Source organism: Scyliorhinus canicula, chromosome 18 (genome assembly GCF_902713615.1).
Source record: "Scyliorhinus canicula chromosome 18, sScyCan1.1, whole genome shotgun sequence".
Taxonomy (NCBI): Eukaryota; Metazoa; Chordata; class Chondrichthyes; order Carcharhiniformes; family Scyliorhinidae; genus Scyliorhinus; species Scyliorhinus canicula.
This window is the reverse complement of record NC_052163.1, coordinates 19226964-19252680: the sequence shown is the minus strand read 5'-3', so window position 1 is coordinate 19252680 and position 25717 is coordinate 19226964. Positions and strand designations below refer to the sequence as shown.

The window sequence follows — 25717 nt, the reverse complement described above, 5'->3', positions numbered from 1 at the left end:
GCTAAGGGATTCTTTGTTCAGGGGAGAAGGTGAGAAAGTTAAGAGGGGAATTAGTTACTTTCTTTGTTGCAACCTTAATTTCAGTCGAAAAGAACAGTTGGCGTGGAGGCAAAACGTTCAGTTGGGTGGTTTGAGTGGTAAGGATTAAGGTAAAATGCCATGGTAGGTGGGCCAAGGGTTCATCTTCGAAGGTCTTCTCTCAGCTGTCGTGACAAACCTAAGTCCTTGCCGCTGTCATACTGTGTGTACAGTAACCAGGTTTTTGATTATTAGACCATGAGACATAAGAGCAGAATTAGGCCACTCGGCCCATTGAGTTTGCTCCGCCATTCAATCACAGACCTGAATACAGCTTGCGCTAGCAACCAACAATGAACAAGATTGCATAGTTTTCAAATCCTCGTGTTTTAAAAGAAAAATCTTGAATTCCACTTGGGTTGGTGTATCGGGCACATTTTCAGTCCAAAGGAACAACAAAGCAGGCTGTACTACGATTTTCCAAATTGCTACAAAGTAGAAAGTACTGTGCTATCCGAAAGTGCTTACTCTGGGCTACACGTGTTATATTCCCACCCTGATCTTCTTTGTTGTATTCTGCTGCTTCGGATAGCACAGGCTGCTACGTGATGCAGTCTTAACTAAAGGATGCTCCAGACTCAGAAATTAGTTCAACGTGTTTATTGAACTATTAACACAGTTTTCAAATGAGTTCGACTCTCTGCTATCTAACTGTAGTAACTCAGTCTAACTGTACCAGCTTGCTCTAAGCCATGTGCTGGGGTGGAATGAGGCAGGGTGTGAGTGCCTCATCCCTTTTATAGTGTTTATGTCATGCCCCCTTGTGGTGATGCCACCTCTGAGTGTCCTGACTGCCCATTGGTTGTGTCCTATTCTGAGTGTTCATTGGTTGCATGTTTGCATATCATGGCATTCTTAAAATAGCACACATGTCCATACTGGTGCAGTCCTTTCCTGCAAGTGGACCACTCAGCCTCCATGATGCATTGGGCAACGCCTTCACTTTCAATCATCTCTTTCTTTCAAGAGCACCGACGGCAGGTTCAAAAGGAAGCCCCGTTTCTTCACAACCGTTTGGCCTCACAAACACTTGAGTGCGGAATCCTTGCGCTGATCTATCACCTTGCTCACAGGGAGTTGGCCCCATCTTCTCCAGCCGGGGAAGAGTGATTGAAACACAAGGTGTGGAACACAAACAAGATCAGACTTACATCTCTCTGACTTCTAAAATATATATCTAGTTCTAGCTCAAACTGTATAAAGGGTGTATCTCTAATCTGGAGGCTGTGGTACGTGCAGCAAGCTGCAATATTCAAAGCCTGCTTCACGGTCATGTTTGGATGCACTCAGGGTAGTAGGTGTTGGGTGGGATCCTTGCTCTGCAGGCTCACAGGTTCTTAGTGAAGTCACCTGCTGCCACCATTTGATGAAAGCAAGTTTTGCAGATCTTGTTGGATTTGTTTTCCTTGTCAATCGCACAAATCAAGGCAATTCTCTCATTTTGCGTCTCGTGTTAAACGGCTGACAACCTGGTCAATGTCTCTTTGTTTCAAGTGGGCAGGCATTGCAATAATTTGGTTCCTGGATAACAAATCATTGACACATATTAACGTTGAACAATTCAAATATTTATTCATTTTTGGGCACTGAATGTGGATGTAAATGTGGATGGCTCCTCGCTGCATCACAGGCCGTCAATGAATATTAATAGCATAATTATAACGAGGGCTGAAGTAAGTCGCTTAACCGACTTGTAAGTACACATTTTTGCAAGTTTTGTAGCCCTACTTTGCGAGAGGGATAAAAGTGATCTGCTCTCTTCCTCAAATCATGGGTTTATGAAAGAATAAAGTACTTTTTAATTTTTATAAGGATATTTTTAAGTATTGGATACTCTATACAGCTGGGAATCTAAGGTACCTTTAACTGGCTTCAAAGCCATCTTGTCATATTGCACTTTCAGAAGACAGATACACTCTGGACTGTGATACAGAATGCCTGTCATTCTGCTCTTGTTCCATCAACGTAACTGCCAGAAGTGTATCAGAAACTGACAAAGTTTCAGCGATGGAGTGGGAGCCGATCTGAGCAAATACGACAGTGTTACACCTGGCTGAAGGGCAAATTTGAATCATTGTGATTTGTGAACCAAGAGTGGCTCATACGTTTGCAGTTATTTATTGAAAGCATTCCTTTACTTGTCATTTGTTTTCATATCTGGCACCGTGTCTGAAACGGACAGACTCACAGCAATCTCATCGCATTTCCAGGCAAGACAGAACCTGACGTTAAAAGAGTTAACCCCTTTCCTGCTTCAGGAGGAGCCCCTACTGACACGGTAACCTCTTTACAATGCAGTTTAATCACCCACGAGGTTACTTTGCTCACAATCCAAGTGTTTTCGGTCTTACACTGCCTCTTGATTTTATCGGAGTTACACAAAGGAAGTCGCTGAGCATAGTGGTCGGCTAAAATGCTTTCAGAAATTCCAGTATTTGAAATGCTTTGGGCAGTTTCAAAATGTAAAATGGCAGAAACCTCAGGTTTCCTGAATCGTCCTTAGGAAAGGGTTTATTTAATAGTTTGAGATAACTATACCAGTGGAGGCAAAATGCTGACTTGTAGTGTGTGAACATAACGATTAACAATGTGGTGAACTGTTAATCAGAGAATTCCTACATGCCATCTCTTTGACTTTTCGTATTCTCTGGGAATATGGGTGCCCCTGGTAAGGCCGACATTTAATGCTTACCCACATGCGCTTTTAGAAAATAGTGCAAGCAATTTGATACAAACTTAGTTGCTTGCTTGGCCATTTAAATGTCAATCATGCTGGTGAAGAACTCGAGTCACATAAAGACTAGGGATGTCAGACTTTCTATCCTGAAGGAGATCAGTGAACTATTTGAGTTTTATCGTCAATTTGACAGCTTCAAGATCACTTGTAATGATAACATAAGCAGTGTCAAAGTGTTAAGGACGAATTTCTCCGAATTATCATCCCAGACCCAGGATATTATCCACATCTCCTAATATTCACATTAGTTTGTGGTTCAACATTTATTGTGTAGGATTAAGGTCAGTGGATACATCTCAGCAATAGTAATATTGTTACACTAACGCTAACCAACACTGCTTCTATGGCAATAAAATCGCCATAGTCCCAGATGACCTTAGGCTGTGTTCCCCTTTGTGGGGGAGAGCTGACTGGGGTGGTGATTTAACCTGAGGATCACCACATCTCATACGAGGGGCAAGGTTGAGATGGTGGCGGCCTTCATGAATAGTCTCAACTAGGAGGGGCTGAGACAGTAATAATAGTTTGCGAACCTGCAAGTTATCAATCTCCGACTCATTGTAAAATACCAATATATTTTCTGCGATGAACTTTATTTAACGGGAACAAATTGTAACCGTTAGCACCTGAATAACTTTCCCTTTAGGAATATGTTATGTGTGAAATTAATTCTGACCGTGTTGACAGAAACTATTTTTTCACATGAGCGTTTGGGAAACAGGTAGTGTAACTAAGACTTTCAGCATTGCTAAAAGATCTCCACTCGCTTCCAGGAATTTTCCTAAGTAACATTAGGTCTTCATCAATTCAAAAGTACAGGAAAAAGGTTAACTAGAAATACAAATGGGATTGTCGATAGTAATGAATACTAAAAATAATTTAGAATGATAGCTTATTATTGTAAATTATTGTTTTATTTTCTGATCTCAAATTAAACTTCTGCATCTTTAATGCAGCTAAAGTTGCCCCTCAAAACTATGGGATCCTCACCTCCCTCAGTCTTTGTTTCTGTAGACGCCTATGATCCCAGACTTAGCCTTGCTTCATGCCTAATTGTTTGACTTGTCTTCTCCGTTATTCCTTTCAGCATGATGGCATCATGCATGAGGTTCATTAACTGGCTTCCACGCTCTTTTATTTCCAGTTGGAAAATGTTCCCAATTTCCAATTCTTTTTTTGGCTGTGCTGCAAATATATCACCTGGCTTGTTTTATCAGATGCGAGGTGAGGTCTTTCTGCTTTTTGGATTTCATTGTCTGCTTGTAAAATGAACCTGGCGCAAGACCCTGCGGCAGTTCAGTCATTGATGAAAACTAGCTGCAGCTTTTCAGGAGGATTTTTAAATTATTGTTTGTGTAAACGCATTAACAAATGGGAAGTAATTTAAAAAGCGGCTCACATTTTCTTCGTGCTCCTTCACACTTGTCCCTTTTCTCCCTCTAAAGTGAAGAAGGGTCCCCGTGTCTGCGTGGGTTTCGCCCCCACAACCCAAAAATGTGCAGGGTAGGTGGATTGGCCACGCTAAATTGCCCCTTAATTGGAAAAATAATTGGGTAATCTAAATTTATTAAAAAAAAATAAAAAATAAAGTGAAGAAGGGCATTTGCCTCGGTTTCCTCGTTTTAAAAAGAAAGGAACTCCAATGCCTTTTTTTCTGGTTGCAAGCATACATTTATGGAATGCAGAAAGGCATTGATTAGAGGTAATTGCTGAATATGCTTGAATAAAACATCAAAATAATATTTTTCTTTATATGCTACATTCCGACTACCCACCCCCTCTCAACAGCTCCCCCCCCCCCCCCCCCCCTCCCTTTCTAACATTGGTATGGAAAAGTTGCTTTAATTAGTGTAGTTGCTTTCATTGGATGTGATGGGAATTACTCTTCCCGTACTATTGCAGGGCTGACAGCCAATTCTCTACAACTTGCAGTGAAGCTAAATATCACCTTACCGCATGCCTTTGGGCTGTTTGTTTGTACAGATGCTGTAAATCTTAAATTTGGGGGGCTGGTGGAGCCAGAGTAGAGGGGCCTACTTTACTCTAATGCTAATTTGTGGTTTTTGGAAAGTTGGACACTTACAAAGAGGCTATACAACTTTTGGGCCACAGTAGTATTGCATCTTTTCACGGTAAATAGTCCAGCTTTCCACCTTTCGTAACCCATTAAGTACTGTAACATATTATTTTGCTTTGGTGGGCTCAAGTGTGAGTTTTTCTTTTCACCTAGTTGTTGCTTGAAAATGTAATTTGGAGCTTTCCCAAATTATGTGGAAAAAAATTTCAAGAGGCACTAAAATATGTATCTATATTAATAATTGCTTCCAACACTTAAACTTGATTGACAGTTTTGAGAACATTATGAAGTTCTGTACAAACATTATATGATCTGACGTGTGATTCGCTTAAATTGTTTCATTGCTGTGTGGAAACAGGAGTAAAATAATTGATACCTGGGAGTGGATTAGAAGTCCATAGCCTCAGCTGGCATCATAAATCATAAGAGTATGTGTAAATGTGAAGCATTCCTGACTGCTTCCAGCTGGACTGGGAGGTTGCTGACCTCAGCTCGAGTGACAGGAGGGACTCTGCAGCTTTCCCGAGCAGGAAAGATGTTTGTACATGTGTGTGTGCACGTTTGTCTTGTGTGTGTCATGATATGCAAACATGCAGCTAATGAACACACAGGATGGGACACGACCAATGAGCAGTCAGGACACTCAGGGGTGGTATCTCACTATAAATGGGATGAGGCACTCAGACCCCACCTCTTTCTACAGACCAACATCTGCAGGGTGAGACAGGGTGTGTCCTCAGCATCACACCCCAGCACATGGCTTAGAGCAAGGCTGGTTCAGTTAGACTGAGTTACTACATTTTGATTAGCAGAGAGTCGAACTCATTGAGAACTGTGCTAATAGTTCAATAAAACACATTGAACTCACTTCAAAGTCTGGAGCATCTTTTACTCAAAACTGCATCAAGTGGCAGCTTGTGTTATTCCAAATTACATAACACAACAGTGTGGATGTCCACGTGCTTGTTGCTGCAATAGTGGTGCATGTATGTGGGTATTGGCATGTGCATGGGGTTGTGTTTATAAGTGTATCTGTATGTTAGAGGATGGCAAGTGTATGATAGTAGTCATGTGTGTGTAAACATGGGATTATGGGTTTGGGTGTGTGTATATTTGTAGGAGTGTGTATGTTTGTGTGGAGCAAGTGTGTATGTGTAGGTGTGTTTCTAAGTTCCTGGGCCTGATTTAATCAAACAAAATCAGAATCTGTTCTGGGCGGGATTTGTGGGATGGTTCCCAGCACTTGTAGCGCCAGGAACAACCCCACTATCTAACAGCACTTTGTTGCTATTTTTGCCCCCGGTGGGGAACGCTCTCCTGAGAGCGCACTTAGCTTCACTTTGTACACTGAGGAGCCACTGAGGAACTCTGATGAGCGGAGCTCCTCAGTACAGGAAGAGATCAGAAATCCCCGACGCGAACCCTGGATCCTCCCAATTCCACAACTCATCCATAAGACGGTCCTCGGGCCCCAGCGTCCCACCTCACATGGAGAATGCACCCCTGAGCCGATCCCCGGCACAGGGCAAAATGCCAACTTGGCACTTTGACACTGCCAGCCTGGCATCCTGGCAGTACCCCATTTGTGGGGACCAGTGCTAAACGGTGCTTGGCTGGAGTCTTCTCGGTGAAGCTGGTAGATGCCAGGTGGCTGTTTGATCTGGCATAGACAGAGTTAATTGGGCTTTTAAGCTCACTTAGCTACGCAAGTCTGGATCTCGTCCTATATGAGCGGGGTCCAGATCACAACGTCTCGCGAGATCTCGTTAGATCTCACGAGGCGTAATGGCCATTGGAAATCCGCCGAGGCCGCACCAGGTTCTAACAGCTGCGTCTTGTCCCGATTCCGGCAGAATGCTGCTGGTAAATTGTGTCCCCTGTGTTTGTGTGTGTAGGAGGCTGTGTATGTATGTGTGTGTGGGTGTGTTTATGGAGGTATGTCTAAGCATGGTTGTGTTTGTGGGTGGGTGTTTTGGGGCAGTGTGGGTATGTGCCACGCAGATCTACCCTCAGGGATAGTCTGGTGGGTAGGCCTGGGGCCTGGAGGGAGTTATGGGGGTGGGGTGGGTAGTAGGGGGGTCCTTCCGTTTCACACACCATGAGGCAGGAAAGGAAGGAGGTCAGATTTTCAAATTGATCCACCTCTCCTGTTTGGCCCCAGTGTACCCGCCCCACTCACCTTACTCCTTAAGCTCCTGATCCTCTGGATTGGTTACTGCTCCCGGTGACGTTGCAAGTACTGAAAGGCAGTTCGGAAGCCTGATGACATGAAGGAAAGAATCAGATTGAGACTTAGTCCCAGTGTGCCTCCCCACATTGGAAATGGCTGCTGTGATGTTGACACTGGTTTTACAGATAGTGAACAGATCCCCGATGCCTCCATTAAATTCCAGCAAATGTACAGTGTGTTCAGCTCTGATGGGCCCACACACCAGCATGAGGGAGAGCATCCTAATACCGATGCAAGAAACTTGAAAATGAGATTGGGTTACTGACATCCTCTGAATTCCATGATTACATTGGAGTCTTCGACTCACCTCGAGGATGGGATTCTTCGGTCCGCCAGCTGCCAATGGGATTTCCCATTGTGACCACCTCACGCTGCCGGGAAACCTGAGGGAATGCGTGCGGTGCCGACACACAAAGGATAATCCCTGCAGCGGAGAATCCAGCGGGTTCTCTTTTTTATTCAATATATATGTGATGAATGAAAATTAAAAAGGAAATCCAGAATCTCCAGCCACACTCCGGAGTCTCAGGCCTGTGCTGGATTTTGTTTACCAAAGGATATTGTACTCCTTTCTGACATCATCACCAAAGGGTTATCAATGTATAATTTACTGCAGTTTGAAGGGAAATTTCCTGCATGCTATATTAAAATTAACCCTCTTAACTGAATTACTTTGGCTGTAAATTTATATTTATTGAATTTTGTTTTGCTTGGTTTACACACTTTCTCGAAGATGACTATAAAGCCTGGATCTTACACCATCTGCGTCTAGAGTGCACAATCTATGTTAATAATTACTTCCGTCACTTAAACTTGCATTGACGCTCTTGAGAGCAATTAATAGTTCTATAAGACCAGCATGCCCTGCAGCGGCTCAGTCTCTGATGAAGATTAGCTGCTCCCGCCCTTTTTTTTCTACCAGTCATGAAAAGATACGGCCCCCGAGAAAAGATACGGCGTGTATCCCACCCGAAAAACATCGCCGGAGAATACGGCAGCTGGCGTCGGTGCGGTGGGGCAGGATTCCTGCAGCCCCCCACCCCCCCCCGGGATTCTCTGACCCGGAGGGGGAGGTGGGAGAATCCTGCCCATGAATTCTCAAAAAGCGAATATAAAATTATGAATCACCCAAGAATTGATTGAGCTGACATCCAGGTAACACACTTTCTAGGCTGGATTCTCCATAGCACGAAGCTGAAATCGTGATTGACGATGGGGTGGAGAATGGACTCCGACACCGGAATCAGGGCAGCCGCTGTTTTGATGTCAGTCCGCCATGCTGCGCCCGCTCCAAACCAGCGGCGTTGGGGCGCGTGCCATTGGTGTGTCATCAGCTGGCCCACCTGCCATGCTCTGCCCCGATCAGCCGAGTTCCTGACGGATTCCCCGTTTACACCGGCACTTAGCCTCAGGCAAATAGAATCCAGCCCGCTGCCTTCCAATCGTTAACACGAAAGAGCAAAAGGACAGTTGTATCTTCACATCAAAAGGCATCAAGCACACACATACAAATGCATAAATGCATAGACAAATACATTCACCAGAATCACGTGCATACACACCATACATAAACATACAGACAAATAAAATTATACATATGCACACCATGCAGACACATACACACACCGGAGTATTTTACATACCCACAGAATAATATGCACACACGCTGAAATAATATAAAATATTTTCTAATTCTCTGTAATTTCTTGAAATAAAATGATTTTTGTCAGATCTGAGGAAAAACTATCGAAGTGACAAGTATTTAAGAAATAATAAACATGTGAAAAAGCTGTGGTACCACAGAGACATATCAGTATATAAGAGAACATTTTAATGTCATTCAAATGTTATCTAAATCTAGACCTTTAAATATCAACAATGTAGATACTATACACATCTGTGTCTGCCATTATCGGTGTCATAAAATGACGAAAGGATCAAGATCGCAAAGCAAATAATAAATTGAATAAAAAGAGAGAATATAAAAAGAAATTAAAGAAATAGGGGAAGCAGGAAAGAATGTAGAAAGATTGAGATCGGCCGATACAATACCTTCCATTTGTGGCGAATACAGGCTTCTGTTGCGCAAGAAGGTTCAAGGAATTAACACAGGATTATTCCCGGATTAATAGGGAATTAGTTTTGGGCAGTTTACACTTGACCACGTGTGCAATTATTCAGCACTAATTCACCCATTGTCAGAAATTTCCATAATTCCAGCAGTAGGTTATAGCTATCTTTAATGTTTTGATTCAGAGCAATGTTAGTTCAGGCATTGCACTGTTTGGAAAGTGACAATAAACTGACTGTGGGATGGCCAAAGGCAACGGGAACTATGAGAGCAAGGGTGTCAGGGACAACTCGAAAAATTGCAGACGGGATTAGGATTGGAGGCCTCATGGGCCACATTTTTCCTGCAATTTCTCCATTGTACTCATTTCCTGACCCAGGAGCTTTATCAGAAAAGAAAGGGAAGAGAAACAGGAAATGAAATGAAAATGAAAATCGTTTAGTGTCACGAGTAGGCTTCAATGAAGTTACTGTGAAAAGCCCCTAGTCGCCACATTCTGGCGCCTGTCCGGGGAGGCTGGTACGGGAATGGAACCGTGCTGCTGGCCTGCTTGGTCTGCTTTAAAAGCCAGCGATTTAGCTCAGTGAGCTAAACCAGCCCCGGGAAGATGAAATGCGTATGAGAGATAGGAAGAGATGCAATAAGAAATAAATAAATTGCATTCATAATGCACTTTTTTCCACTCTTTGGGTGGAATTATCTGATACTTTATTCAAAATGACAATCCTGGTGAGAAACCGGGGAGGATCCCATTGTCGGCGCTGGTGGGAAAATTCACCGTATATTCAGCATCTTTTAACATTTTTTTTCCCACACGTTTCACGCCACGCTCATGGTGGCGTGCCCCTGATTTGCTCACACCAGGAAAACTTAATCTCTATAATCAATGGGATACTCCTTTTAAACACCTTCACAGCATTCATTCCAAGTCTAGCCGGAAGGGGGTGGTGGTGTTGGCTGTCTGTAAAACAGCACCTTTTATCACAGAAGGAGCCCTCATCAAACTTCAGGATGATGTCGAGCAGAGGAGTGACATTCTGTACCCGTGATGGTCAAGCAGGCAGAGTCACCAACCCCGCCTGGGAGACTGTGGCCACGATAGTGAGCGCCAGCTCGCTCCATAAGAGGACGGGCCTACAGAAGGTGAATGACCTTCTTTGAGCAGCCAGTGTAAGTCTGCCTCCTCATGTCTCCTGCTGCACCCCTTAACACACCCATCAAGTCTCCATGGTGATCTCTCTTCCAGCCACCTCACAGGGTCCCAACACTTGTCATGCCGTTCCCAAACCTGCCCACCTCCCCACTCCCCATGGTTCCCCAAGTAGCCCAATTAGATAATCTGCTCCTCCCATCCCCGCCTGCCAAACGTCATCACCATCTGATCTGGCGGGACTCTTGCCACACTTTCCCCATCTGTCTCATCGCAGGAGAAACCCGAGCACAAATTGCATGAGTGGGCACAGCCTGCTGGAGCCATGCCCGAGCTGAGAACCCTAACTCCCTTGGAAGAAACAACGCTTGAGCTGGCGGGTGATGAGCAGGGCTGTATTTGTGCAAAGGGTGAGGTCGGGGCAAGAAACAAAAGTGAGAAACCTCAACAGCCATGGTGCAAACCTCACGAGAGTTAACTTCTCCTGTCGAGGGGTGGCATGTGGCGCAGTGGTTAGCACTGGGACTGCGGCACTGAGGACCTGGGCTTGAATCGCGGCCCTGGGTCACTGTCCATGTGGAGTTTCGACATCGTGCATTTCACACCATTGGCCAAAGTCCAAATGACCTCCATCAATTTTCTTTAATAATTTGAGATTATTCAAAGTAAAGTTTTGGATTCTCCGGTTCCCCAGCCGTGTGTTTCTCAGCAACGCGCCATTCGCTGGCGACGGGATTCTCTATTCCTGTCGCTTGTCAATGGCATTTCCAATTGTAGCCATGCCATGTTGCCGGGAAACACACTGGTGGGGTGCGCTGCCAACGAGAACAGAGAATTTAATTGGTGGAGAATTCCGGCAGATATTCTTGACATTGTTGGATTTATATTAAAATGACATACCTGAAATCTAATCCCTCCAATATGATGCAGGGATATCAACCTCACCCACCCAGTGAGAAAATTAGATGATTGGATTGGCCGCCTGTTTGTGTAAAGCCGTCGATTGATTCAATCCTGAAAACTGCCTATCTGGCTGTTGAGGCTAAAATTAACACTCATCCCAAACTCATCCTGATTGTTTTACAGCCAAGAATCTCTCTGATCTATCAACACTTTGAGGACACTGTCGTGGATTATTTTATGATGGATTCCTTGGGTGCGCAGTTTCTGGCATGACTTCACCCACTTACTCTGCCTCCCCACAAGATGTGGGTGGATGTCACCTTCAGTTTGAAATGTGGTGAATTCCTTACGATTTGGTTCCTTATCACTGACAAATTATCACAATCATGTCATGTGGCTTGAAATTAATCAGCTGCGTTGACTTGCCTATTGAGGTTGCAGTAAACAACCTTGTGTTCAATGGCGTAGCTGCTCAGCATGTAATTACATTGTCACTTTTTCCTTTTGATCTGTCGGGGGCTTGTGATGAAAGTACCTGAGAGCTTTATGTAGAGTTTCCTGTTGACGAAGAGATCAACAATACATTTACCTGTTGTCTGATGGGGTGTTCCTCCTGGATGTACGAAGATTGATGGAGCCCCTGTATTGATCCTTTGATAAGATTTGCCATGATATTTCGATGACATGTGAGGCCTCACTGTGAAATGTTGACTATTTGATTTCAGGAATCTCGGTGATAGACAAGATGATTAAAGTTATGAGGAGTTCTTTATCTTTGAATTGACCAGAGCCTCAGAAGCTAAAACTAGATAAAGCTCCAAACGTGGGCTGGTTGACACAAATCATACCCGCATGCCTCATCACGATGATTATCACTGTCAAGAATATTTGGACTTCAACCCTATTTGTGTTAAACAATTTTGACTTGCCTGCCTCCTGGTGATTGTTTCAGGGATTAACGTAAGGATGTAAGGAATTGGGATTCAGTAAAGGTCATTTCACTTATACGGTGACCCAGGGCACTTTATATTCTCTCTTGGCGATAAGTATCATGCTTTCCCAATGGCACTTTTTGGGGGTTTATGCTCATAAACCTAAATATGGCAGAGCCATAATCGGAGTGAATAAAAACTGGTTACTTTGATCTTATTCAGTTGGCCACATTTTTGTGGCATTTACCCCTGATCAGGCCTCTTCATCAATGATTGAGTTGTTGAAAAGAGAGCAGTCAGATGACTTGTTTTTGTGCCAATGCCGGTGTACAGGAATTCAGGTCAAAAACTGTCACAGGTTCTTTTTTCACTCTTCAGATAACCTGAGAGAGGAACTCGCCATGTGGAGATTCACTGCATGACCCTTACAGGCACGTCCGACCACTGAAAAGTTGTGTGATAAGAGCACCGACTTCTGTCTTTCTTGCTGCAGAGTTGTTGTTATGAAGCCCAGAGGGTGTATTTGTGCCCCGACAATGGTCAGCTTGTTCTCCTCCTTGAAACGTTTCTGCTCGATTCACGGAATCTAATCAGTGCGCTTGCTGTTACTAACTGCAAGCTTGCTTCTCGTAATTCATTTGACACTTCTCTCTGATCGTCAAACATATTAACAGAAAACTCAAGTGGTCACCCGGGGGCAAACAGGTCATTAAGTGGGGAAGATGGATCTAGCGTGGGTCAGACGGAGCCCCATGGTGGTATCCTGTTGTCCTCTTAATGATGATCAATTATGCTCTTCTATTTTCATGTGTCTTCATTAATCGAATGGTGTTTTGCATTGCGTCAATAACAGTACTAATGATAATGACAAGGTATAAATATTTGTTCATTTTGGTTTTGTTTAAATTTTGGTTTCATTTTCCCTTGATTTTTCTCCCAATTCTTTTACTTTTTCTCTCTTAGTCCGGTCTGTTTTCTTTCTCTCAGTTAGATGACCAGCATCAAAGCGGAGACCAAAAATGAAGATGCAGCATCATTTATCAGATGCAATTGTGACAGGAGGCAGGGACACAGGCATTAAGTACAGGGGTGCCTATATCGAGCAACCAGTGAGGTAAATTAATGTGTCTGTCAATGGGCAGGCTAATACCCTTAGGTAATGTGGGAATTTAAGAAGAATTCCTGAAACACTCATTGTAACTGGCCTCTGTCAGATTAATGAAAATGTGTTTCCTTTTAAATTATAATTACAACTGACTTAGGATAATTTTATTATAATAATGTGTTGCCTCGGGTGGAACATCTGTCCAAATTAGTGCACTCATGATGCCAATCCTCTCCATGAAATTCAATACACTGTACGCTGGGTTCCCCAGTTAGCTCATCTGCCATTTAATGTCACATTCCTTCTATCTTCTGCTGTGCACTTGCCAGGGTGCAGAGTTCTTTCATTCCTTCACTACAATAATTTCCTCTCCAACTCTGCTTCCGTTTGATCCAAAGAAACAACAGAGGAAGACCGCGCCATTAAATCACAAAGCTAAAATTGCGCATTTGCATGAAAATGTACAGTCAGGGGCATCAACGGACAATCATTGTGACATCCCTCACCTGCTTTTACTGTAGCTGTGATAATGAATGTATTAGCGTCTCCTGTACAATAATAGACGGAGGATTCTATTCACGCTTTGCACCATAATAATGCCAGCTGTGGTTTCGACACTGATTTGGATAAACATTTTAAACTCGCCTGCAAATTAACAACAGCAACTTTATTTGATGCGTTGGGAAGGAACTGGTGGAGCAAAAGTCATCGTTGCATCATCGCGTACCTGACTTTGATGAGAACAAGTCTCAACTGTTTACTAAATTAAACAAAATAGGAAAATCGGATTAAGTACGAGGAAGTATGCTGCGAGATTTGAATGGAATGATGTATGTTCAGTTCTATCTCTTGTCCCTGAGGGCAGAGTGACTTCTTGGGAGGTATGCAACTTGCTTCCTTCATAAAAAGTAAAGGTTAATTTTTCAGTTCCAGTTTTCCAGTCTGGACTAGTTGAAAAAATCCACTTGCATCTTTCCCTGAAGAACAGTACTGGTATCTGTACAAAGGAATTCTCATTGCTGACGACACTATTTGCAGTTTTACAAGCTAGGAATGCCATTCAAAAATTCCAGGATTTTTCCCAGCTCAGTATTTATCTCCATTACTGGATTTCAGCTAATCTTTGCCACTCTTTTCTTTCCTCATATATTTTTGTCGGTCCATCTTAAAATAACTAATTTTTTTTAACAGCAATCTTCAGTCCAGAGGATTTGGTCATTAATGTTCAAGGAGGTGGCATCCATTGACTAACACTGCCCTGTGTCTGGTTAATTTTTGCAATGAGTAACCCCCCCCCCACGACACACACACTTTAATCTCAGTTCATTCATCTAGTTTCTTGTTGAGTAATTAGACAACATAAATAAAACTGTAAATCATTAAGGACGGCACGGTAGCACAGTGGTTAGCACTGCTGCCTTAACAGTGCCAGGGACCCGGGTTCGATTCTGGCCTTGGGTGACTGGCCTATGTACAGTCTGCACATTCTCCCCGTGTCGACGTGGGTTTCCTCCGGGTTATCCGGTTTCCTCCCACAGTCCAAAGCTGTGCAGGTAAGGTGGATTGGCCATGATCAATGAATGGGGTTACAGGGATAGGGGAGGGGGGAAGGGGAGGGGAAGGATTGGGCCGAAGTAGAGTGATCTTTCAGATGGTCCATGGCTTCTGCACTGTAAGAATTCTACGGATTAATGGAAATGAAACTGAATGGAAATAATTATAGTGTTTAAAACAATAAAATACCTTCAAAGGCATTCAGAACACTGAAAGGCATACTTTTCTCAGATATTCACAGGAATTTCTCATTTTGAATGACTGTCTTCATGCTGGATCAAGCTCTAGTAGTTATTTTGCACAGTGAACTGGTCATCGGTAGTTAGGAAATGCAGCTTTTCTTTCTTCATTAACCTACTTTGATTGAACATATGAAAACAGCACCACTGACATTGCAGCATTCCCTCAGTACTGGACTAACATTGGGCAAGTTTGAAAGTTGGGGAAATTTCCCAGTGCTACGTACCTTTCTGCAGAGAAATTTCAATTGTCATCGCTTGCAAGAGGTCTGGCATCCCAGTTGTACACGAGTAGCACAATGTCACAGCACGATTAAGTTTGGGGTGATTTTAGAAAGTCATAGGGTCTTACGCAGTATTTGTCCATAACATGAACTTTGGACCTAATGTAGACAATAACCTTGTGAAATTCTGGATGTCGGGAAGGAACAATGTGGAAATTCTGGAATTCTGTGGGAATTCAAAATGGAACAAGCAGTTTGGAAAACATTCTTCTTCAGAAAGAACACTTGAAAAAAGCCAACTGAACCAGGGTTTGGTCCTCAGTGACGGAACGTTGTTCTTCAGCAGTATCTTATCCATTATGCTAGCTGCACAGATAACAAAATGGAAATCTGTTATTCTGAATATGAGAGGATTTGTTTTCAGTGGTGCCCTTGAGTGAGCCATAACAGGAATTTTTCAAATAAGATACGCCACAGCACTAACTACTCTTGCTGCAGCATATTGGGCGTGCTTTAACGGAAATGAAATGCGTCACATGTTTGGGAGTGTTTAGCTGGGTGTTTCCTGGCTCTGGCAGCACCAAGAAGGACCCCATTATTAAATGGGACTCTCTTTCATTTCGGGGCCATGGCGAAGAGCGGCCCGCCAAGACCACACTTAGTCCTATTTCCTGGATTAACAAGCTCCATTTGCCATTTTTAAATGGCAGCCCCATCTCTAGGTCCCCCATGGGTGACCTCCGGACCTCTCCAATGGCCCAATTTACCAACGAGGAGATCCTCGAGCACCCTCCCCCACCCCACCTCATAAGTGCGGCGAATCCCAAGGTCGATTCCAAAGTGAGCACCTTGGCAGTATTCCTGCCAGCCTAGCAGTGCCAGAGTGGCAACAGAGTGGAACTGCCAGGGTGCCAAGCTGGCAATGGCACAGTGTCCAGGTGGCTTAGGGGGCCACGTCACCACTCCTGCCCATAGCCCCACCACCAAGGGGCCCCCGATCTCCTGGGAGACCCTTTCAAGTCCCGAAATGCCTGGTGCGCAATGGTGGAGACCAGTGCTAATCAGCACTTACTCGGGGTTTCCAAGGTATGCGCCTTGGATAACTCCGACACAAATGTATTCAAGTGAGCCTGAGTACACACTTGAATATTATGCAAATCTGGATCCCACCAATTGTGAGCGGGATCCAGATCACAATGCCTCGTGAAATCTTGTTAGGTCTCGTGAGGCGTAACAAGGCCATTAAATCTCATGAAAGGTATCCCGAGAGATTAACAACTTTGTCTCATGTCGAGTAAGGTGAGACGTGACCGGTAGATTGCGCCCATTAACGGCAGTCGTGTCAAGCTTTCAGTATTGCGGATTATATTGGAGTAACTCTCAGTAAAGTGTAGTATATTTGTCCCAAATAACATTGTGTAGGATTCTCCGGTCCACCAGTTCCATGTTTCTCGGCCGTGTGTCATTCGCTGGTGGCAGGATTCTATCTACCCGCCGCTTGCCAATGGGATTTACCATTGTAACCACCCGCTGCTGCCCGGGACACCCACAGTCGGGGATACGCTGTCGGCAAGAGAATTGAGTCGCAACGACCGCAGAATTCTGGGCATTTTAAAATTTATTTATTATTTCACAGTTTGTGGGCATCGCTCGCTAGTCCAGCATTTATTGTCCATCTCTGATTCTCCTTGAGAACGAGTTGAAGAGCTACCTTCTTGATGCACTGCAATCCAGGATATCCAGAAAACCCATTGTGCTGATAGGAAGGGTCTTCAATGATTTTGATCCATGTTTGTTTCTCTACACTCGTTAAGCTGGTATTGAACCTGACGGTGATTCTTACTTAGACATTAGGGGATAAAGTTTGACTTTGGTGGGCATGCAAGGAGCAGCACGATAGCATTGTGGTTCGCACTATGGCTTCACAACGCCAGGGTTCCAGGTTCGATTCCTGGCTTGGGCCAATGCCTGTGCGGAGTCTGCACGTTCTCCCCGTGTCTGCGTGGGTTTCCACCGGGTACTCCGGTTTCATCCCACAAGCCCGGAAAGATGAGCTTGTTAGATGAATTGGACATTCTGAATTCTCCCTCTGTATCCGAACTGCCGCTGGAATTTGGCGACTGGGGGCTTTTCACAGTAACTTCATTGCAGTGTCAATATAAGCTTGCTTGTGATAATAAAGATTATTATTATTAGGTTTGCAATAGTGGATTGGTTGTCTTGTAAAGTTCCTGCCTGATGCTCATTTTCATTGATGTCAATGAGGTAGATTGACGTGATAACAACGTGTTGGGAACTTTATTTCTTCGTAACCCCTATCCAGAAGTTGGATTCTGCCAATAACATAAATAAAATGTTTTTTCAGAAACTGATTGAATCGAAGGCCCCAATCTCTAAGAAACATGCTTTGTTTGCATCGACTTAGCTTCACCCTCCATTTCTGTCCCTTTGTCAAGTTTCGCCAACACATGTTATCGCTTCTTTGGTTTGCTTCAAAAGAATCGGGAAAATGCGAGGAACCTTTATTTTTTTTATTGAAGCATTTCTGCATATTTGCAATATGTCCATTCTTAGTTCTTCAAGTGTTTGCTTGACCTGTTGTCAAGGGAGCTCTGGTGGGAGGGGTGATATCTTAAGATGTTAAATGGCTAGTCTGACGGTTCCTGAGTCCCTGTAAACCTCAGCGCTTTAAATCTAACCATTATCAGCCAATGTATGGGCTCAGGGGTCAAAGAAAATTTCACCCTCTTTGTTTTATCATAAAGTTGGTTTATTTTTTTGCCTGCATCAAACGATGTAGGACAACAAACACTGACATGGGAGAGCATTCCTGAATACCTCGAGGCCAATACCATATTGAACATGTCACCAGTGAACCATTATCTTGGGCATCAGTGTCAATCACTTTTACTGATGCTGTAAAACAATTTGATTAGAAGCTGTCTGATACAGTAATACAGCATGGAAATGTCAAATTAATACTAATTATAAAGTAACGGGAGATAGCTTCCCACTACACAACAGCATCAAGAACATGACAATGTAGCATTTTAAAAAAAAGTAATGTCCTGCGCGCGGGAGTATGATTTGCTATAATGTATTTGCAAATAATACAGCTGTTTGCCATTAACCACAGACAGTATTGTTATATAAAATAAGTAAGGATGGAGAATTTCTATTATGCTATCTTTGGAACACATACACGGAGCTTAATGTGTTTTAAGTCTGGTTGCTCTGTTTTTGCAAGAGGTGCAAGTTGTGCAATCTCACAGGGTGAGGTGCTGCCATACCAGTCAGAAGTCAACGCAAGAACATAATTAATTGAATTGAGTTAATGTTCATGAACTGTACAAGCTCCTGTCTCCTGGGTTATAACAGCCTCAGAATGGTACCACAGCCTCTTATCGGCCTTCAAGATTTTCATCAACGAGATCATGATTCAAATGCGATCCTCGGCAATGAATGTTGCTGGATCAGTTTTAATATGGGAGCTATTAAAGATGTGTTACTTTCATGCTCCAACTTGATTAACTTTATTTTTTTTAAACTGTGTGGAGTTTGCACATTCTCTCCGTGGCTGCCATGGGATTCCTCCAGGTGTTCCGGTTTCCTCCCACAGTCCAAAGATGTGCAGGTTAGGTGGATTGCCCCTACATAGTGTTACGAGGATAGGGTACGGGATTGGGCCTAGGGAGGGTGCTCCTTCAGAGGGCCGGTGCATACTTGATGGGCTGAATAACCTCTTTTTGTACTGTGGGGATTCTATGATTATCCCTCTGCCATTAGGAGTGAGAACCCTAGCTGACACCATCTCCATCTCCACCACCACCCCCCCCCCCCCCCTCCACTCAACCAATGGCTATGGCTGATTACAACTAACCCAATGCACTGTGAACTGAACCTGGAAATTCCCTCGTTTGGATATGATGACTGCATCAACTTCCTGACCCACTGGGGACTCCAGCTGTAAACTATTTAAAGGATAGAGAAAATTTAGATGGACAAAAAGGTAATAAACTGCAGTTCAGTCTGTAAATGGTCCTTGGGCCTTACATTCAGGAGTGAATTCCTATTGGCTGCATTCTAGTAATAGCTGGGTGTGTAATAATAGTAAGATGGTAGGGAAGGCAGTGGAATGTCAGCCTTTATTTCAAAGGGAATAGAGTATAAAAATAGGGAGGTCTTGCTAAAGCTAGTTAGACTACACCTGGAATACGGTGAACAGTTTTTGTCCCCTTATCAAAGGAAAGATATATTGGCATTGGACATTTGCTAGGTTGATCCCAGATAGGGGGAATTTTCTTATGAAGTAGAGTAGGTTGGGCCTGTACTCATTGGAGTTCAGAAGAATGAGAGGCAAACTTATTGAGACACATCGGATCCTCAGGGGGCTTAATTGGGTAGATGTGGAGAGGTTGTTTCCCCTTCGAGAGTTGAGGACCAGAGGGCATAATCCCAAAATAAGGGGTCACCCATTTAAGACAGAGGGTAGTGTATCTGTGGAATCCTCTACCGCAGAGAGCTGTAGAGGCTGGGTTGTTAAGTATATTCAAGGCTGAGATAGACAAGAGTTTTAATCATTAAGGGAACCAAGACTTGTGGGTATAAGGTGGAAAAGTGGAGTTGAGGATTATCACATCAGATCAGTCATAATCTCATTGAATGGCGGAGCAGACCCGATGGGCCTGCCGCTGCTCCAATGCCTTAACGTCTTAATCTTGTGTTAACTTCAGTATTGGGCATATATGTAATATATACTGGATATTGGGGGGCGATTCTCCCGCTGCATTGCACCCGGCACAAATCCCGGGAGAATTCCAGGAGAGGCCCAAAACGGGATTTGCATTGGGCGCCAAACAGTTTCTGATGTTCCCGCCCCCCCTTCAGCTGGCGTGATCTGGTTCACAGCTTTGCGGGGCGTAAATTAAATTGGCATATTTAAATCCTCATTTAAATATGCAGGATGTGATTTCAGCCGGATTCTCTCGGGTCCTGCATTCTCACAACTGTTCACGCAGCATGAGAGCTGGCAGAACTGATTCCTGGTCTCCACAAATGCGCAAAGCAGATTTTGTGCCCAGCGCCGATTCCCACAGCATGCTTCGGTCCCTCCCCGACGGCTCGTAAAAACCATCTACAGCTTTGATCCATTCATATTCTTTCACGCTTCAGTGACCGAAGTTGGGAAAACCCTGTTTGTAAACGTCCACCTTATCAAAGAAAGGTCAGTGCAGTGAAATTACACGCTTGAGTGATTCGAACGCACTGAGTGCAACTTACATCTCTTTGATGTGGTCAATATTTACAAACATTGGGGTTTCAACATTTAGGCTACTAATGGGTGAAGGGAGAAAGGATATGAATGGATCAAAGCTGTAGATGATTTTTATGAGCAATCAATCACAGACCACTACTCGAAAACCTTTGAAACTAGACGCAGGAACAGCTGTTCCCCATCGAGGAATAGACACGTGGAGCTGAAAAGTAAGTATTACAGCTATAATACAGCTATAATACTTCCAATTGTCCCTGCCTGGACTTCTCTCTAGCTTCCAGACAGGGGTCCCTATTCTGGGGTTGGGGTGTCTTTGTAGGGGGGCATATGTGTGTGGGGAGGGACTGTAGAGGGGGTTACTTTGGGTAGGGACCCCTATGGGGTCCCTCTATCACAGGGGTCCCTGTGGGGGGGTCCCTCTATCACAGGGGTCCCTGTGGGGGGGGGGGTCTCCCTATCCTAAGGGTCCCTGGGGGGGGGGGCTCCTCCATATTACAGGGGTCCCTGGGGGGTGAGTTAGCTCACCCCCATATTTGGGGATGGGCACCCAGCAATGCAGGGGCTGGGGGCTGCTGTGTGGTATGGGGGTGGGTCAGGGACAATGTGCGGTGTGGTGGGGGGGGGGGGGGTGGGGGTGTTAGTGGGCCTCAGAAAGGCTCAGATGGTCTCTTCCATCATAGCCCTGGCCTGGTGGATCATGCGGTGGGTCAAGGACACAACAGTTGCCTCCTTGGCCCACCGCAAGATCCACCAGGCCAGGGCCATGACTGTAGAGAGCACAAGTGAACTGCACCCATGGGGACCAGAGAAACACGGGAGGGTTGAGCAGAGGGCACTGGACCCGCTAATAAATCCAAATGGGTCATTATGGGCATACCGGGACGGAGAATCCAGCACTTGGGGTGCGGTCCATTGTCTACCCGGCATCTGAAAAGCAGGTCGTTGTGGCCGATAAAAGCCAGGAGACTTCACACCCGGGATCTATCCGGCTCCACACACCTGGCGAGATCCAACGTGACAAAGCAGTACCCTGGTACCCAAACACCACGGTGCTTGGGGTTGGGCTAGAAGGGTCGGGGCCTGAAGAGGGTGGGGCTTGTATGAGACAGGTTCTGAAGAGGACATCTGATGACCCCATAACTGGGGGGGGGGGGGGGGGGGGGCGCACTGGTACTAGTGATTGGAGAGGAGCCTGATGCTGACAATTTGGCAAGGGGGCGGGGTGGGGACCTGATGCCTGTGTTTGGGGGGAGTCTTTGCTGGTGAGAAGGGGAGGGGCAGGCCGGAGTATTTGTCTGTGATCGGAGTGCCCTTTAAAAATGGCGCCCCAATCTCGGAGGGCGCGGACGTGCTGACGACTTCAGGTCCTGCACACCTTATTCAGGATAAAGTTCACCCCAACCTCAGAAATAATTCTATGTGTTGGTGGATTGTGATCTGGGTCGTGCCCAACCGCCCGACAAGAATCACACCTCGTTTTCCACTGGAGATCACAATTGGAAATATTTCGGGAGAATTGCGACCTGGCCCACTTCCAATAATCAGTGGCCAAATAAATAAGCATTTAAGAGACAGCTCCTTTAAGTGAAAGCTTAGCCTCTCCGCACGGTGTCAAGCACATCAGATGCAAAACCAAATGACATCTGAGCTTGTCAGTGAAGTATGGAAGGAGAGAAATAGCTATCTGTCGTGTGCCTCCCACACATGCTCTAAAAGCTGGATGTTGGGCTGCGGGCGATTTCCAGAGCCAATGGAGTCACACCAATACCCAGTTCTAAATACTAATTAGTTCCCACACAGGCCACTGACCTCAAAGAGGATTTGAACCTTCAATGCCACAACCTATGATATACTCTGGAATATGCTTGATGCCCAGACACCCAAAGTGTGATTATTTTGTCAGAGCAAAATGAGATTTTAACCTTTTGATGATTGCGGGGAAATTTGCTCGATCGAATGCATAAATGAAGAATGGCTGCTTTGTGTGTTGTTTATTTCAAGGCAGATTGTAAATGCAAGATTTTTCAGGATTCCACATTTCACTCATCTTTGTAATATTCAGAATTAGCCACAGGCATAATAAAGTTGATTCAACAGGCCCCTGAAATGTGCATTGGTGACCAGTATGAAGGAATTTTGGCTCTCCCAAGTGTAGTGAATGATTCTTTTCTTTCCTGCGTAGGATTTTTTTTCTTTATTCATTAGACATGACGTCGCTGGCTGGGCCAGCGTTTCTTGCCCATCCCTAATTGCCCTTGAACTGAGTGGCATTTCAGAGGTCATTTTAGGGGTCAACCACATTGCTGTTGGTCTGGAGTCACATGTAGGCCAGATTTCTTTGCCTGAAGGACATTAGTGAATCAGAATGGGTACTCACGACCAGCGACAATGATTTCATGGTCGTAATTAGACTTCTAATTGCAGTTTTTGTTTTAACCGAATTCAAATTTCACCATCCGCTATGGCAGGATTCGAATCCTGGTTCCCAGCGCATTATCCTGGGTCTCTGGATTACGAGTCCAGTGACAGTGCTACTTCCTCCATTGCTGTGTCTCCAATTAAATCCTCGATTTTACCCCCATTTGGCAATTGGCTGAGATGTGTGGGTCAGTAGGTAGGGTAACTGCTCATCAGCACTCAAAGAAAGGTTGCCAGAAAGGAAATAAGTTGTGGCGAGGGAGGGCTTGGCAGGGGTGCCGAGGGAGGGAGGAGTTCTTTCCCAGCTCCCAGAAGGGAAGTAAAATTGAAACAATTAGGAAAGCATCTTTGTTTTTGATTTCTACCTTCCATTTAAACGCTTGTTCACAGGGTTTCTTTATTATGTGTGCAAGATGTAGGGTGGAATTAATTTAATACTAGTATATAATCTACAAATGATAGTGGTCCCATAAATCACAGTGACGCCCTGCAGGTGTTGGGTTTGTGTGAATATTTTGTTCCAATTCTCCATTGCTGTTGTATTTTAGTCCGCAAATGTTGTGACATTAAACAGGCTCTGTTATTTGGCAAAACTAGATTATGATAAGATTAAATACAACTTTGTTTGTTGCTCGTAACCTTGAGTTATAAAGCCAAGCACGATATAAAATCGTGTGACAATGAACAGAGCTCACAGCATAGTGCAGCTCTGGGGCTGGCACTACGAACGTCCCTGAGTATAGGATCCTTTTGAATCTGGCAACAAGTGTTTGCTGTGACTCTCAGACTCAGTTAGAAACTTTCGTATGAGACTGGAAATGTGGGCTGGAATGATTTGACATCTGGTCAGTTGAATGTGAACCCGCATGTTTCCAGTCCCTAGATGGGGGGAAAATCCCTCAAAAGTAAACCAGCTTACCTCATTAACTTAACACTTGCCACCAGCCCCCAACCAGCCCCAGATCTAACTGAGTGCAAAATGGACTCAAAGAGCCTTAGAACTGCTTGTTCGTGATGGAACCATCAATTCACTAGACATGTGTTTCCGATATGAATCTAGGCTTTAATCGACTTACTTCAGAGCCAGCCTGTTACCTGTTGATGAACTCGTAGTGAACTCAGGCTGACTCTGGACAAGGGTATTTATACAGCAGCACTAGGGGGAGGAGTCACGGGCGGAGCCAAGGGTGGAGCCCAGTACAAGTTCCTGAGTACTCCCAGAACTACTCCCCTTAGTGGTAGGATAGCGCTACTGCGCTTACAAAGACAGTGTGAATTATCATATGTATATATATTACATTCACCACAGTTCTAAACACCCCGCAACCCCCAGAATTGTTATTTGCAGTAGAAGGAGTAGAAGGAATTTTTCTCGCACGGTTGTGACTATAGTCTGAGCAACTGCAGTCATTTGCTCAATGAGGAACTGCAGGGTGGGCAGCGATTCATCCTCCCTTGCACTGACATGGACGTGCAATTTTGCTCAATGAGTACATGTTGCGCACTGATAGCCGGACACATTCATCCTTCACCATTTATTTCAATTGCACCTCAACTTAGACATTTTAAAGGTGAAAGTCACAATTATTACTAATGGGTCTGGATTGCATGGAAACTTTGGGAACTAAGTCACTGTCAACAAATTGATCCTTTTGAGAGCTGAGCACAAAAGTGTAGCCCGATAGATCAATGCAGCACTGAGAAAGTTATAGCAATGCCACCGCTTTCACATGAGGCATTAAACCAACAGCAGCCTCTCAGGTGAATGTAAAAGGTCCCGTGACAATCATTTGTAGAAGATCAGGGAGGTTCTCTCCAGTGTCCTGCCGAATATTTAATTCTCCTGCAACATCACTCAAAAACAGATCACCCACTAATTACCACATTGGTGTGTGTGGGTGTGTGAAGTGGTTTCCGTACTTCCTACTTTACAACAGTGACTACACTTCAAAAGTGCGTCATCGGCTGCAAAGAAATCTTAAAATGATGAAAGGTGGCACACGAGTTGCCTTTCCGTGCCTTCATTTGGATTAAATTCAATTCAACGGAATAGGGATTAATTAACTCCATTGTCATGAAAAATCTACCCTTGGGCATTTTAGTAATACCGAATTGTTGACACTAATGAGGCGAGGGAATGTTCCAGCCAGTTTAGTGCTCTCAATGAGCCCACCGAGGTCAGAAGGTGAGGCCAGGGTATTGTTCAGTGTGAAGCTACACAGAGTGACAGTCGGGATTTTTCCAACGGGGCCAATACTTTCACTCGTGGGCAGCCGCACGTAGTGAGAAATTGGACTGGAGTGTGACACACATCAGCTTGTTCGTGCAGACGTTTCTCTTCCAGTGCTTTGCAGCCCTTGCTGCTGCCAAGAGGTGTAGCCCAAAGCAATCAGGATAAGTAAGAACTACTGTGCATCGCCAGAAGTATAGTAGCTGCAGTGATATTTAAAATACAGGAAGCAATTTGTCTTTTTGTCATTGGAAATGACTTACTACTGCTGTGTATTAAGTAAGCTTTGTCCAGTAATAGTCAAACCATTTGTAACTACTCCTTTTAATGTAGTGCTCGTTGGGTGCGCACTTTCCTCAGTGGCTTTTGCACATGTATTCATCAATATGAGCGATAGGAAGGCAAGTAGAATGTGACATAAATTTTTTCACTTTACTTAATGACAGTGCAGTACAAATGAGCTAACTCCTCGAAGCAGGATGCAGTGTTCCCAG

General features: G+C 44.5%; 1 long non-coding RNA gene across 1 annotated transcript; it reads right to left on the bottom strand.

Annotated features, from left to right (window-relative positions):
* Positions 1 to 1500: 1500 nt before the first annotated feature.
* LOC119953643 lies at positions 1501 to 9202 on the bottom strand. Its single transcript, XR_005458067.1, has 3 exons — positions 9175 to 9202; positions 7072 to 7151; positions 1501 to 1599 (listed from the first exon to the last, which is right to left on the bottom strand). It is a non-coding gene; the product is annotated as an uncharacterized LOC119953643 (long non-coding RNA).
* Between the last annotated feature and the right edge of the window lie 16515 nt (positions 9203 to 25717).